Source organism: Paramisgurnus dabryanus, chromosome 9 (genome assembly GCF_030506205.2).
Source record: "Paramisgurnus dabryanus chromosome 9, PD_genome_1.1, whole genome shotgun sequence".
NCBI classification, from domain to species: domain Eukaryota; kingdom Metazoa; phylum Chordata; class Actinopteri; order Cypriniformes; family Cobitidae; genus Paramisgurnus; species Paramisgurnus dabryanus.
In genome coordinates, this window is record NC_133345.1 from 36,648,897 (window position 1) to 36,662,469 (window position 13,573).

Here is a 13,573-nt window from a genome sequence, read left to right on the forward strand (position 1 = left end):
AAAATGTGGATGTCTTTCTTTCTTCAGTCGAGAAGAAATTGTTTTTTAAGGAAAGCATTCCAGGATTTTTCTCATTTTAATGGACTTTAATGGACCCCAACACTTAACAGTTTTAATGCAGTTTAAAATTGCAGTTTCAAAAAACTCTAAACGATCCCAAATGAGGCATAAGGGTCTTATCTAGCGAAACGATTGTCATTTTGGTTAAAAAAATTAAAAATTTGAACTTTTAAACCACAACTTCTCTTCTTCCTCCGGCTGTGTGACGCGCCAGTGCGACCTCACGTAATTGCTGAATGATGTCGAAAGGTCACGTGTTACATATATGAGGACCATTTTAAACAATAAACTGACACAAAGACATTAATTATTATCATTCCACATACAACAACGTCGGAACGGTCCTCTTTCTAGACACTTGTAAACAATGGGGCGTAGTTTCGCATACGTCATCCGTGACCTCTTGACTTGATGACGTATTGACGATTTCTTGCCAAAAATGACAATCGTTTCGCTAGATAAGACCCTTATGCCTCGTTTGGGATCGTTTAGAGTCCTTTGAAACTGCAATTTTAAACTGCATTAAAACTGTTAAGTGTTGGGGTCCATTAAAGTCCATTAAAACGAGAAAAATACTAGAATGTTTTCCTCAAAAAACATAATTTCTTTTCGACTGAACAAAGTACGACATCAACATTTTGGATGACATGGTGGCGAGTAAATTATCTGGATTTTTTTTTAAGAAAATGATTTTATCCTTTAATGATTGGTTCTTTTAATTGAAAGGCGGGACTTGCGTCACCAAAGTGGACATATTGAGTGTTGCATTGTCCCTTATTCATAATAATAGGAGTGCTTAATCTTGTTGTATCATGTATTTTTTTATCGAGTCGCCTTCTCATGGTGGCAGCCATGTTTTTATTGTCATGTTGATGCATATTTTATAAAGAAGAAGATCAGTCTATCACAATCACACAGCTTTAGTATACCTTCAATAAAGAAAAAATGTGTCACATTGATCATATATTTGTACAGTGGGTCTTGCAGAATACTTCAAAGAGAGAGAAACTAATAGGAAAGTCACTGCCCAGCTGGGCTGTTAAAACACAAGGACCTGAAAGAGGACCCTCTTAAATGAAATATCCGCTATGAACAATGACAAATGGCTGAGACCAGTCATCTTTTTGTCAACGATGTGAGATTTGAACATTTCACAGAATGGCTTTTTCTCTGTTGAAAGGCTGAATTCAAGCGTTTCAAGTCATTTCTGCAAAACTGTTTGTTGGCTTCAAAAGCTTTCTCTGAACGGACGCAGCCTTGCAAACACGCTGAAGATATTTATCTCTCTTTCATTATTTTATATAAATTATTCTAGTTGGTGTTTTAAGATTTGCTAGTGTCTGTAGTGGTTTTAGAAATGTGCATTGTCTGGACAGATATTAGGTTATTTGATTGTAAAATAAAAATTTTTGTGCTTAGACCAGCATTATACAAAAACAGATTCTGTGGTAGTGATATTTTGTAATATGCAAACATTACTCTTGCTGTGAACTACTAATTAAACCCCAGTCATGATGATCAAGAGTGTATCAGGATGTTGAAAAATATTAAATGTTTTATGTGTTGTATAATAAACAACAAGAATTCTCCGTGTACGCTTGTCTACTGTTGTTGTAAATTATATTGTATATATTTCATTGACATTACAAATGTTTTTCACTTCAATTACAAAGGGTACAAAGGTCTGAGAGAACATTAAAAACATGTGATTTAAAACCTAATGTAAACTGGAAATATACTGAAAGTTTTAAAATATCTGAAACGCACACTTTAGTTTTACCTTTGTGTCGTTATCAGATAATATGACAATAAATGGAGCAGAGCGGGCCAAGTTAGTTGCATGCGGGCTGCTAACTACCGTACACGTTGATGTCGTTTACATTCAGGTCCAGTCGGGTTAAAAAAAATTGCCACTGTCAGGTCGGACTCTGGTACGGAGCCCCTAAGGGGACAAGGAGCAAAAAATAAATAAAGTTTAGTTTTGTGTGCGCACGTGAAACTATCGCGTGCACAAGCGAAACTAAACTTAAAAAAAAAAGGTTTCGCGTGAGCACATGAAACTAAACTTTAGATTTTTTTTACAATGTCACTTTAGGGGCTCAGTACTCGGGTCTAATTTTGTCATTCTTTTTTCTTTGTTCTTATTCTTTTTAAAATGATTAATGGACGTCGAGGTAAAAAGTGATTCAGGTCATTTCGGGTCGGGTACATTTCTTTGGAGAAATTGAAAATTAAAGACCTCCTATTTCAGACTCTTCTGCATGTCTAGGTTCAGATCTAAAGATGAGCATGGAGGAAGTACCTTGTTGTTTTTGACATGAGAGATAAATGCAGTTTTTATTCATGAAGGTCTGTATTAATATTCAGAGAGCTTGCTGTCTGTCTTTGGCCTTTTTTTACAGCCGGTCTTTTCTTCTCTGTGGTAACTGCAGATCGGCTTCTTTATTAGCAATATGAACGCGTGTCTGCAGTGGAAATAATGTATCTCATTTATGACTGACAGATTCAGCCGAGCACATCGCTGATAAAGTCTCAGTATATAAACATGCAGCAGACTGCACTATTAAGATTGCTTCCTCCTCGGTACTTAATTTTACTCACATTTAGAAAGAACTCTCATTTTACACAAGAGCCCTTTGCTTATGTTAAAATTACATCATTTTTATTCACATGATTTGATTATAAGAGACATTAGTCTCTGATTACCCATGAATCTTTCTGTACTTTTTAGTTTTCTGTTTTTATTTTTCTGCAAATCTTTGTTCGCTCCATTTAACAGTATTTACATTAACAAAATGCACATCTGTGATTCTGGTCCACAAAAGCAAAGGGTCTTTTTTGAATTGAGATGTATACATCATCTAAAAGTTGAATAAATAAGCTTTCCATTGATGTTTGGTTTAGTACTGGACAATATTTGACTTTTTGACAATCTGGAAAAAAATCTAAATGTTGAGAAAATTGCATTTAAAGTTTTCAAAAAAAAGTTATTATATACAGTAGAACTTTTACAAAATATCTTCATTGAATGTGATATTACATAATATTATGATTTTTGGAATAAAAGAAAAATTGACAATTTTGACCCGTTTAATATATTGTTGGCTATTGCTACAAATATACCTGTGCTACTTATGGTGGTCCATGGTTGTCCAGGGTCACATATGACCCCAATCACAAGCCACATGAGAACCAATGAAATTTAAGGTTATCTATGTGCCATCATATTTAAATTTACAATGGTTCAGAGTGTTTAGCCCTAAATAAAACCATAACATTATGGCATTTAATATCAAATTATCAATTTGTGTTTAATTATAAAAAAAGAGCTTGTATACATCTGGGATAACATGAGAGTGCATTATAAATTTTTGCATTTGGGTGAACTTAAAGGGGACACGTCATGAAAATCTGACTTTTTTCATGTTTAAGAGCTATAATTGGGTCCCCACTGCTTTTATCAAGCTAGAAAATGTGAAAAAGATCAACCCAGTAACTTACTTTTGATAAACCATTCTCTGCAAACATGTGAAAAGATCGGTCACTCTCATTGTGATGTCAGAAGGGGATCTTATTATAATAATACCGCCCCTTAATCTGCACTATCCAACCACGGCACTGCTATTTAGTGCAGAGATCAGCTCATTTGCATTTTAAAGGACACACCCAAAACAGCTAATTTTTGCTCACACCTACAAAGTAGAAATTTTAACATGCTATAATATATTATAATGTTCTGCAACAGATCAATCTGCAACACACAGAGCTTTTATTCAATCTGTTGTAATTCTTCGACTGGATTCACTTACATGGTCTGTCAGATTAAAACTAAAATTTCCTAAGTTGAAAATTATCTACACTCTAAAAATGGCTGGGTTATTTTTTATGTATTAAAGAGAAAATCAGCACCCCGTTCTTCTCCCTTTATTTATACAATTTAAAAATTTTTTACCCATAATGGGTAAATGTTGGACAGAACACACCGCTGGGTTAAAATTGACCCAAAGCTGTGTTGTTTTAACCCAACTGCTAGGTTATTATACCCCATGGTTGCCTAACAACAACCCAACATTGGATCATTTTTAACCCAGCATGTGTTCTGTCCAATATTTGTGCATTATGGGTCAAAAATAACCCAGCCATTTTTAGAGTGTATGAATCATTTGGTGAAATAAAAGTTTGTTTCTCTTTTCTTTATTAAAGGCAGTCAAGCTATTGGTGTCGTGTCTAAAGATTTACAGTGGGTTTATTTTAACTTCCAGAAAGAAACGGCACACTCATACACAGTTGTCATTCAGAGGAAGTTCGTGAAGAGAATGCCTCTCCTGTCTTTACTCACCTCGCCCACTGAACTCTTTTTATAAAGATTTCCTGTAAAAGTGAACGAGTTGTGTTTCTGATGAAAGGTTTTCTGTTGCTTGTTAAATGTGTCTTATCTCTTCTTAAAGGAGGAGAACACCGTTTTTCAATATTTTCTTACCTCAACTTAGATGAATTAATACATACCTATCTTTTTTCAATGCGTGCATCTTTGTACAGCGCTTCTTGAATGTGTTAGCATTTAGCCTAGCCCTATTCATTCATATGGCTCCAAACAAAAGTTGTATTTTGTGCCACCATACTTACTCGTGAAACTACTCATGTAACAGACTTTAAATAGGGAAAATATGAAAGTGTTTGGTGGCTTGTAAATTCATCCCTGTTTGGAGCCATAGGAATGAATGGGGCTAGGCTAAATGCTAACACATTCACAAGGCGCTGTACAAAGATTAAAAGTCTACGCAATGAAATATGATTGGTACACTCTAAAAACCGTTGGGTTATTTGTTTTACCCAACAGGTGGGTTAAACGTATTGGGTTGTTCTGTTGGGTTATTCCTAGCTTGTATTGGGTTATTTCCATAACAACCCAGAGAGTTGGGTTCAGAGTCGTATAATAACAGAGTTACGAAACGCTTTGATCTCGCCGCCGCGCGGTCACGTGATTCATGTAACGTTCTACAGTTCCAAACCAAGCAGGGCTGTCAATCTGTTTGCATAGGTTTTCAGCTATTTTAGGTAAATATTAGCTTGTAATGGGAATTGATCACTATACTTACTGTGTTTATAACGGTTTTTTTTTACTAGGGAGTGATGGAAATACAGTACATCAGTTAATAAAGATAAACAGTTAATTGTGACCCAAATATAACTGTGGTTATCTATACCAACTACAGCAACACAGTTTATCTTTTATTTTTGTAGCAAAATATGGCTATATAAATAGGTATCAATCTGCTAAAAACATAATTCCTACTACACTTTTACTATATTAAAATCACAAAAAAGATCGCCAACGCGGTTATTTGTAACAGTGAAGCATAACAGAAACACACTAAATTCATATTTTAAATTCACATTAAATGTTAATATAATCATACATGATTTTCGAGGATACATCACTCGTATTAGGCTACTTACCAAACACAATCAAACACATAGCAGCATTGTGAAGCAGTGTGACTTTCTTATAAGGCATTTAGCTTGTCGCTGTTGCCCCCTAGTGTTACTCGTAATATATAAATAAGATAAGTATAAAGTAGATGGCCACCAGTAATAATTAAACCATTAAATCTATATTACAGTTTTTTTCGATTGCTAAACGCCAGTGGGCACAACTGGAGTCACATGTGCAAAACTCTAACTACAGTCTGCACAGCAGCAGTTCATGTGGACCAAACTCTAGTTCGTTTTTCATTGCTTGAACACAGTTTTCAAAACTTTACACACTTATTCCATGACTTTAATCACAACCTGCACAACACTGTGGATTTACAGCACTTTGTTCAAATGCTAACACACTGCTGTCAAAACTGTGAATCACACATTCAAAACACAATTGATTTCAGCATTGTGCCTTTCAAACACTGCTGATTGCAATTTCATATAAATATAAATTCCAATTTCATATATATATTTCATTTATATATAATATTACCTTTCATGTACTTTAAGTTTCTACCTTTTTTCTCATTACTGTAATTCCGTAAATTACTACAGACAACTGAAGCAAACTGCTAATTTTCATTTACCCTAAAAAATTATGATGTTCTAAAAAAAATATTGTGACAAATCAATAAATAAATCATTCTTTAAAGAAAACATTACTTGGTGTGACATCACTGAAATTGTTAAAACTGTAAAGATATAAAGTTAGTATTTTGTGTATTGTGTTTGATGTTAGTGTTTTTCCTCTCAGTGTGTTGTGAGTGACAGTGTGTGTTATCTCAGTGAGGGTTGTGTTTAGTGTTTGGCTGCACGGAGCTGTTTTGAGCCATATGTTAAGAGTTGTGCTCAGGTGACTTTTGGTAGTGCAGACTGTAGTTAGAGTTTTGCACATGTAGCTCCAGTTGTGCCCACTGTCGTTTAGCAATCGAAAAAAACTGTATTCACACATTATACACAACTCATTGAAATATAAAAATTTTACTAGTTATTATTAACGATAATCATTACCTACAGCAGAGTTCATAAAATATCACTGTTGACTATATTAATGAAATGTCCGAAAATGTAAAGAGAAACGGTAATTTCATCGATTTACCAGCAGGTGCCATTGAAATGAATGGGCTTTAGTGCTGCGTTTGGAACTATGCGTCACTACCGGTCACTATATGAAACGCTGTTACTTCCGCATTCCATTCTTACAACGGACGTCTATGTGAGTGTCGTAACTCTATTATTATACGACTCTGGTTGGGTTAAAATCGGGCTCACGTCACGCATTTTGAATTTCAACGGTTGACCGGTGCCACTGCTGAGTGCGGACAGACACGAGAGGTACGTTTTAAAATATATATCTCTGTAATGTTTTATTTTGCTACAAAGTGTCTTTAAGCTCTAACACACAGACCGTAAACTATCAGTCACGTTTAAATAAGTGTACAAAAACGCTGTTGTCTAGTTTTTGTCCGTTACACCTGTTCCATTCATTAACTGTTATCGATGCCAAACGCGTTTTTAAGCAATCATAAACGTAGAGAGACATTGCAATTTATTTTAATACTAAACAGCACCAACAGCATGAGCCCTTACGAAAATGAATCATTTCTTTTTTTAGTAGTATAACGTTAGTTTCATGGCGTATTGATTGTCATATTGCTTTAACCATGCTTTCTGTAACAGACAATGTTGTTTTGTTTAAAGTGTAGTAAAAACCGTTTTTTAACTTTTGTAAGGGATGCAACCGGCTGTTTTTTGCTCCAAATATTTTTTTAGCCGGTCTGTGTTATAGACACAGAGCTGTAATATAAATGTCATTCTGAATGTAAATGTCTTAAGAAATGACTCGATGGCATTTTATTGTCGTCTTACTTCAGTATAATCCCTGATAAAGCGCTGCACGTCTACTACTGTATACTGTAACCCCAGTAACGGTTAAATTTGCAATTCAGCGCCATCTACTGTCAAAGTAGAGTATTTATTCAGCGTGCCAGATGTGTTTGCTTTGAGATTTAATTAATTATCCTTTTCTTTAAATGTAGACATTCTTGGAGATGTTGCATTAAAAACCTTACAAAATGGCCAGCAAGATGATTCAGCCTTCCTACAGTACCAAGAGGCAAAGCAAACATTTATTAATTTGCAACCTGTAAGTATCATTTATGACACTTGTTTTTTTTTACCTGTTTATGTGTGCATATTTACATTGTGAAAATTCTGTCTTCAGGTCAGAAAACAAACATAATTCAGTATTTGGAGGAGGAGGTATGACGAAGACCCCATGTTCTGCTATGGGATGAATTTGACTAATCACAAGCCTTTGTTATCGTGGGGAGGCATGGCCCTGGAGCAAGACCAGCAGTTGACATGTGCTTTAATATTTTTTTTACATTTTATACAGAGTATCCCAAGCCTTTCACTACTGTTAAGTAGTTTCTGTAACACACAATACATTTTGTACCATGTGATGTTTCCTGAACACACTGTCACCTGCTTAAAGGGACAGTTCCCCCAAAAATGAAAATTGTCATAATTTTCTTCCTCTCCTGTCGTTACAAACCTGTACACATTTTTTTGTTCTGATGACCACAAAGGAAGATATTTTGAGTAATGTTTGAAACCAAACAGATCATGAGCCCCATTGACTGTCATAGTAGGAAAAAAGAATACTATGAAAATGAATGGGGCTCATGATCGGTTTTATTTTTTAAACATTCTTTGAAATATACCTTTGTGGTTATCAAAGTAAAGACTTATATACAGGTTTATAACAACATGAGAGGGAGAAAATGATGACAAAATGTGTGAACTATGCTTTTAAGCAGTTTTTAGTTGGATAAGATTGAGTAGATTTGTTTTGTTCTTATGTTTTTGTTTATTTATGTATGTATATATGTATGTATGTGTGTATGTATTTATGCTTCTATACATGTATGTATTTATACATTTAAATGCAGGTGCAAATGACTAAATGAAATTAAAGCATTATAAATGTATTTGTAAGTTTTGAATTATTTATTTATAAAGCAAATAATAGTAATAAATAATAATAATAATAATAATAATGGGGTTAAAACAGCATTGCAAAAATAACCCAACAAATTGGTTATTTCATAACCCAACTAATTGGGTAAAACTTTCTACCCAATGCATTGGGTTAAAATAACCCAACAATGGGTCGGTGCTATAGTAACCCACCATTGGGTTATTTATTGGGTTATTTTTAACCCAACTGTTTTTAGTGAGTATTTATTCAAGTTGAGGTAAGAACATTTAAGCACACTCCTAATATTCATCTTATACACCAGACCTTCGTTTTTGTGCCTCTTACTCTTAATCCATGATGATGATGATGATGATGATGAAACCTGGGTGTTTATTGTCAATGTTACCATTAATATATTACAGTATTAATTAGACACATGTGTTGACCATAAAGAGATTCTTTTGGATATCATATTTGTACAGGCAGTTATGTGTACATTTAGGCATTGGTTGATGATGTTATCCAAAATGACTTACGGTGCATTAAAGGTACACTGTTAGAAGAAATGGTCAAAAATGGTCCCTAGCTGTGACTGGGGTGTTACACTTTCAAAAAGTACCTGAATATTACATACATAGTAGTACCAAATGTATACATATTTGTACTTAAACAGTACGAGGACCTTTTTGAAGGGTACTGCCCCAGCTTTCTTATTGACCAATTTTTGTGTGTATTTCCTGCGAGATTCCCATGACCTATGCCATACTCTACCAATTGAGCTGTAATCGATTCGCTATAATTTAATGCAAATAGTTCACCCTTAAGATCATGATAATCCTGCTGACGGTCATCTTTTCAGTGAAACAGAAATGTTGTGGTCCGTATGCATGAGATGGAGAGAGGACTGATGCTATTTTGGCATCCGTGATGTCAACACAGCACCAAAATCCAATAACTTACACACGGTGAATAACTGTGCAGCTTAAACACTTTGTGAGTACCTGTAATTATTTGTAATCTTTGTTGACGTTCTCTTCTGGGTTTATCAGCTCTCTCAGACACACTAAATCCTTTGAAAGGGCCGCACGTGACGCTGATATCAGCGCTGTTCCTTATCAAAGTTCATCAGCTCACAAATAAACGCTTGGCTCTGACTTCCAAATGACGCCAGAAGAGGCTGAGCAAACACGGTCTGAAGCCTTAGGCTCATTTCACTTGCATCCATTAAGAAGCAGTTCAGTTCTAGATAAAGCCTAAATCAGTTTCATATAAGCCTTGTGAGCATCTCACATTAAGAGTTGAGAAAGGAGAAAATGTCTGCCTAAATGTTTGCATTATAAATAGAAACTATGTAACATTTTTATGCACTGTCAGAAAAAATGGTCCCAAGCTGTCACTAGTTCAGTATCCTTTTAAATGGTCCTATTATGTACCATTTAGGTACATATATGTATACATTGGTTACCAATAGGTTCCTTTGAGGTATTAATGTGCACTCTTTGGTACCTTTAAGGTACTGATAAGACCTCTTTGGCTTCATTTACACTGCATGTTTGAAGTGATTGAATTCAGATCTCCATGCAAAGGTGTACTTTTTGAAATGCCCCAGTGACAGCTAGTGACCTTTTTTTCTTTTAATGATAAGGTGATGTATAATAAATTTCCAAGAAGTTTGGTGAGATTAACGTATATGATAAAGACACGCAAGATTGCATTAAGGTTGTTTATCACAGTGTCATGCAGTTAAGCTGATCTAAATTCATTATACTGTCCAATCTTCTGTTTTACAGAAACCAATAGCTGCTTTGTATTCTGTCATAAACAGAGGTCAGCACCATATAATACATCAAACACGGGCATGTGAACACACTGCGATGCTTTACTCTAGCTTTCTCGCAGTCCTCCTGCACAACCGCGCTTCATGATGTAAAAGGTACAGTATTACCCACAATTCATCACTGACACAGTGAGAATAACATATAACTTAGATGCTAATTCAGAGAGAGAGAGATGAGAGGCACAGATAAGGGAATGAGACATCTAGGAGTGAAGTATATGAATAAACATTTATTAAATTGTTCCTGTAGCTCAAGTGGCAGAGCATACTCCACTTTTTTGAAAATATACTAATTTTACTCAAATTCTCATTGACTCTTGCGTGCTATGTCACACATTTGTGACACTGCAATTTGAAATGCACGCCTTAAGAGAGAGAATTTGGATTACATTCTCGTAGATTTAAAGCGAAAGTTTCACGTGGGCACACAAAAGTTTCACGTGGGCAGGCGAAAGTTTCACATGGGCACGCGATAGTTTCACGTGAGCATGCAATAGTTTCACGTGAGCATGCGATAGTTTCACGTGCGCACGCAAAACTAAACATTATTTAATTTTTGCTCCATGTCCCCTTAGGGGCTCTGTATAGGACTGTATTAGCGGCAAAAAATATATTTTTTAAATGCTATATTGTTACTTAAAATTTCTTACGTATTTTTGGTACTTTACGTTGCAGAATATAAAAAGAATACATTACATTTTTTTATAAAAAGGATTTGGGTTTAGGGTACGGTTTGGGGTAGGGAGGTAACATTATTGATAAAATGGTAAAAAAGGCAAAATTATAGCAAGATTTGTTAATGTTTTACGTTTTGTAGCTGTAAAAACGTAATAATGCTTTGATTAAATGTTGCAAATGTACGCTTCAGCATCAATTTAAACATGCAAAAATATGATTTGTGTTTTTGAAAGTTACTACATATTAACAGTGAGACCAAGCTGGACCTTCAGATGAGGAGAAGATAGAGAGACTATACTAGACTAGAGGGAAATGGGAGACTTCATTCAGGATCTATATGTCACACACTGGCAGGCTGATAATGACCAAGATCATAAGATGGAGCTTAGTATTGAAAATAAATCCTTGGAGTTAACAAAATTGAGGAATTGGTGGAAAACAGTCTTCTATAAATACAAACACTTTTGACTTTGAAGGATTAAATGGCTTCTTTCAGAATACTGTAGATCACAAACCACATGTCTTTGCTTCCATGCGTGATCCCTGTTCTGTTACACTTTGTACAGTAGGAAAAGCTTAACCAAACCCGTATGAGAACAAAATGGTGTTTAATCTGAGCGTATAATCGGCCTCAGTGTAGATATTCATGTCTTCAGTTCCGCTCTGTAATCTCTTATACTCGCATACACACGTTACATAACAACCTTTGCACTGTTCTGTAAAAGGAAATACTGTACACAAGCTACACAAACAGAATTTCTATTTATTCGATAGCATTGAGTGTTTGTGACAGATGATTTGCATGACTTCTAAAATTTATTTGGCACAGTGTAAAATCATTAATCACGATTAGAGCTGAAATTGGATTTTGTCACAAAGACATTGTGTGTTTACGACATCTCTTAGGAAACCGAGTCGCTGGTTGACTTATTTGCTTAAGGTTTAATCCTGGGTTGTTGGATATCGAGTGATACAAGTGATGAAAAGCATTTGGACAAGATATGTGTGTGACCTAAGGGAAATGAATTTGCCCGACGACAGAGCGAGTGTCCCGTTACTTCTGCTTCACTCACCTGACATGAGAAGGTTCATGCAATTTTTTTATGAAGTCCTTTGATCTTAGCTCTTTGTATCATTTTGAATCCAGTGAAAAGTTTTTTGGGTATATCAGTACTGTATGTGTTTTGGTGTCCATATAAATTGCATAGTTCCTGTCTAGGAAAAAAATTGACAGAACAATATTGTTAATATTTGACAGAACACACCGCTCGGTTAAAATTGATCCAGTGCTGGATTAAAAATGACCCAATGCTGTGTCATTATTAATCCAGCATTGGTTCATTTTTAACCCAGCGTTGGGTCATTTATAACCCAGCATTGGGTCATTTTTAACCCAGCATTGGGTCATTTTTAACCCAGCATTGGGTCATTTATAACCCAGCACTGGGTCATTTTTAACCCAGCATGTGTTTTGTCCTATATTTACCCAACATGGGTCAAAAATTACCCAGCCATTTTTAACACTCTGGGGTCGGCTGCGGCGCGGGCGCCGCAAACTCTTTATTTTTCGATCACTCCCCAAAGAGACTTAGATAACTCTGCTGATTTTTGACATACAGATATGATTTATACATCATTTAAAACGTTAAATTGTCTAGTTTTTTTCTGTCCACTCCCAATAAAAACAGCATGTTGTGCTTTTCGCAAAATTAAGAAAATAAACATGATGCGCGTTTTGTTCTCTCTCCCTCAGTGAAGTCCTTTCAGAAACACGTCAGAAAAATTAACTCTAACTTAACGAATATTTGTCATATAAACAAAAGATAAATGTCTACATAATGCTTGGAATGTCTGCTTTTGGAAGATGTAAGTGAAATCGAAAACAAATATTGTAATTCGTTGTTAACTGTATTAGAAGAGAGAGATGTACCGTCTTTCTTCTGTTGCTTCATTATCTATAATGAGCCACGCCCCGCTCCATTGAAGAAAAGAGCAGAGATCATCCATATTCATTAGTCAACCCCACAGTCAATGGACATTCCGTCTCTGCATATTGACAGTCAATGGACATTCCACACCATTCACTGCTGTGTTAAGTTTTAATCCGAGTGCTGGAAACATGACATCTACTTGTTTACTCGTGACTGTAACTAAAGTTATCTCCAGACGCGAGTGTGACTCGATCGACGTCCAAACGCACACACAAACACACAATGCCTCATATTTGAAGCGCTTTGTGGTATCATTATAAAAGATGCGATTGCACACATCACATACTTGTTTACTCGCGCCTAAATCTCCAGACAGACGCGAGTGTGTGTGCTTGGTCAGTGTGACGGGATCGATGTCCGACATATAAATCCTTATTACTTGCGGATGTGTGTCAGTTTCTCCAGACGCGAGTGTTTTCTTTGTCTTCCGTCAAACAGCTGAGGCGACGGGAACGCACATACACAAACACGCGAGTCCGGAAACTCGACGCGCTTTTTGGTATTCTTATAAAATACGCGATTGCAAACAGTACAATCCTT

The 13,573-nt window shown here is 35.6% G+C and overlaps 1 long non-coding RNA gene across 1 annotated transcript; it reads left to right on the forward strand.

Moving 5' to 3' along the window:
- The first annotated feature begins 6,764 nt into the window (after window positions 1–6,764).
- On the forward strand, window positions 6,765–8,775 carry LOC135773248 (uncharacterized). The gene is made up of 3 exons (XR_010543488.2): window positions 6,765–6,879; window positions 7,584–7,690; window positions 7,769–8,775. It is a non-coding gene; the product is annotated as an uncharacterized lncRNA (long non-coding RNA).
- Window positions 8,776–13,573: the final 4,798 nt, after the last annotated feature.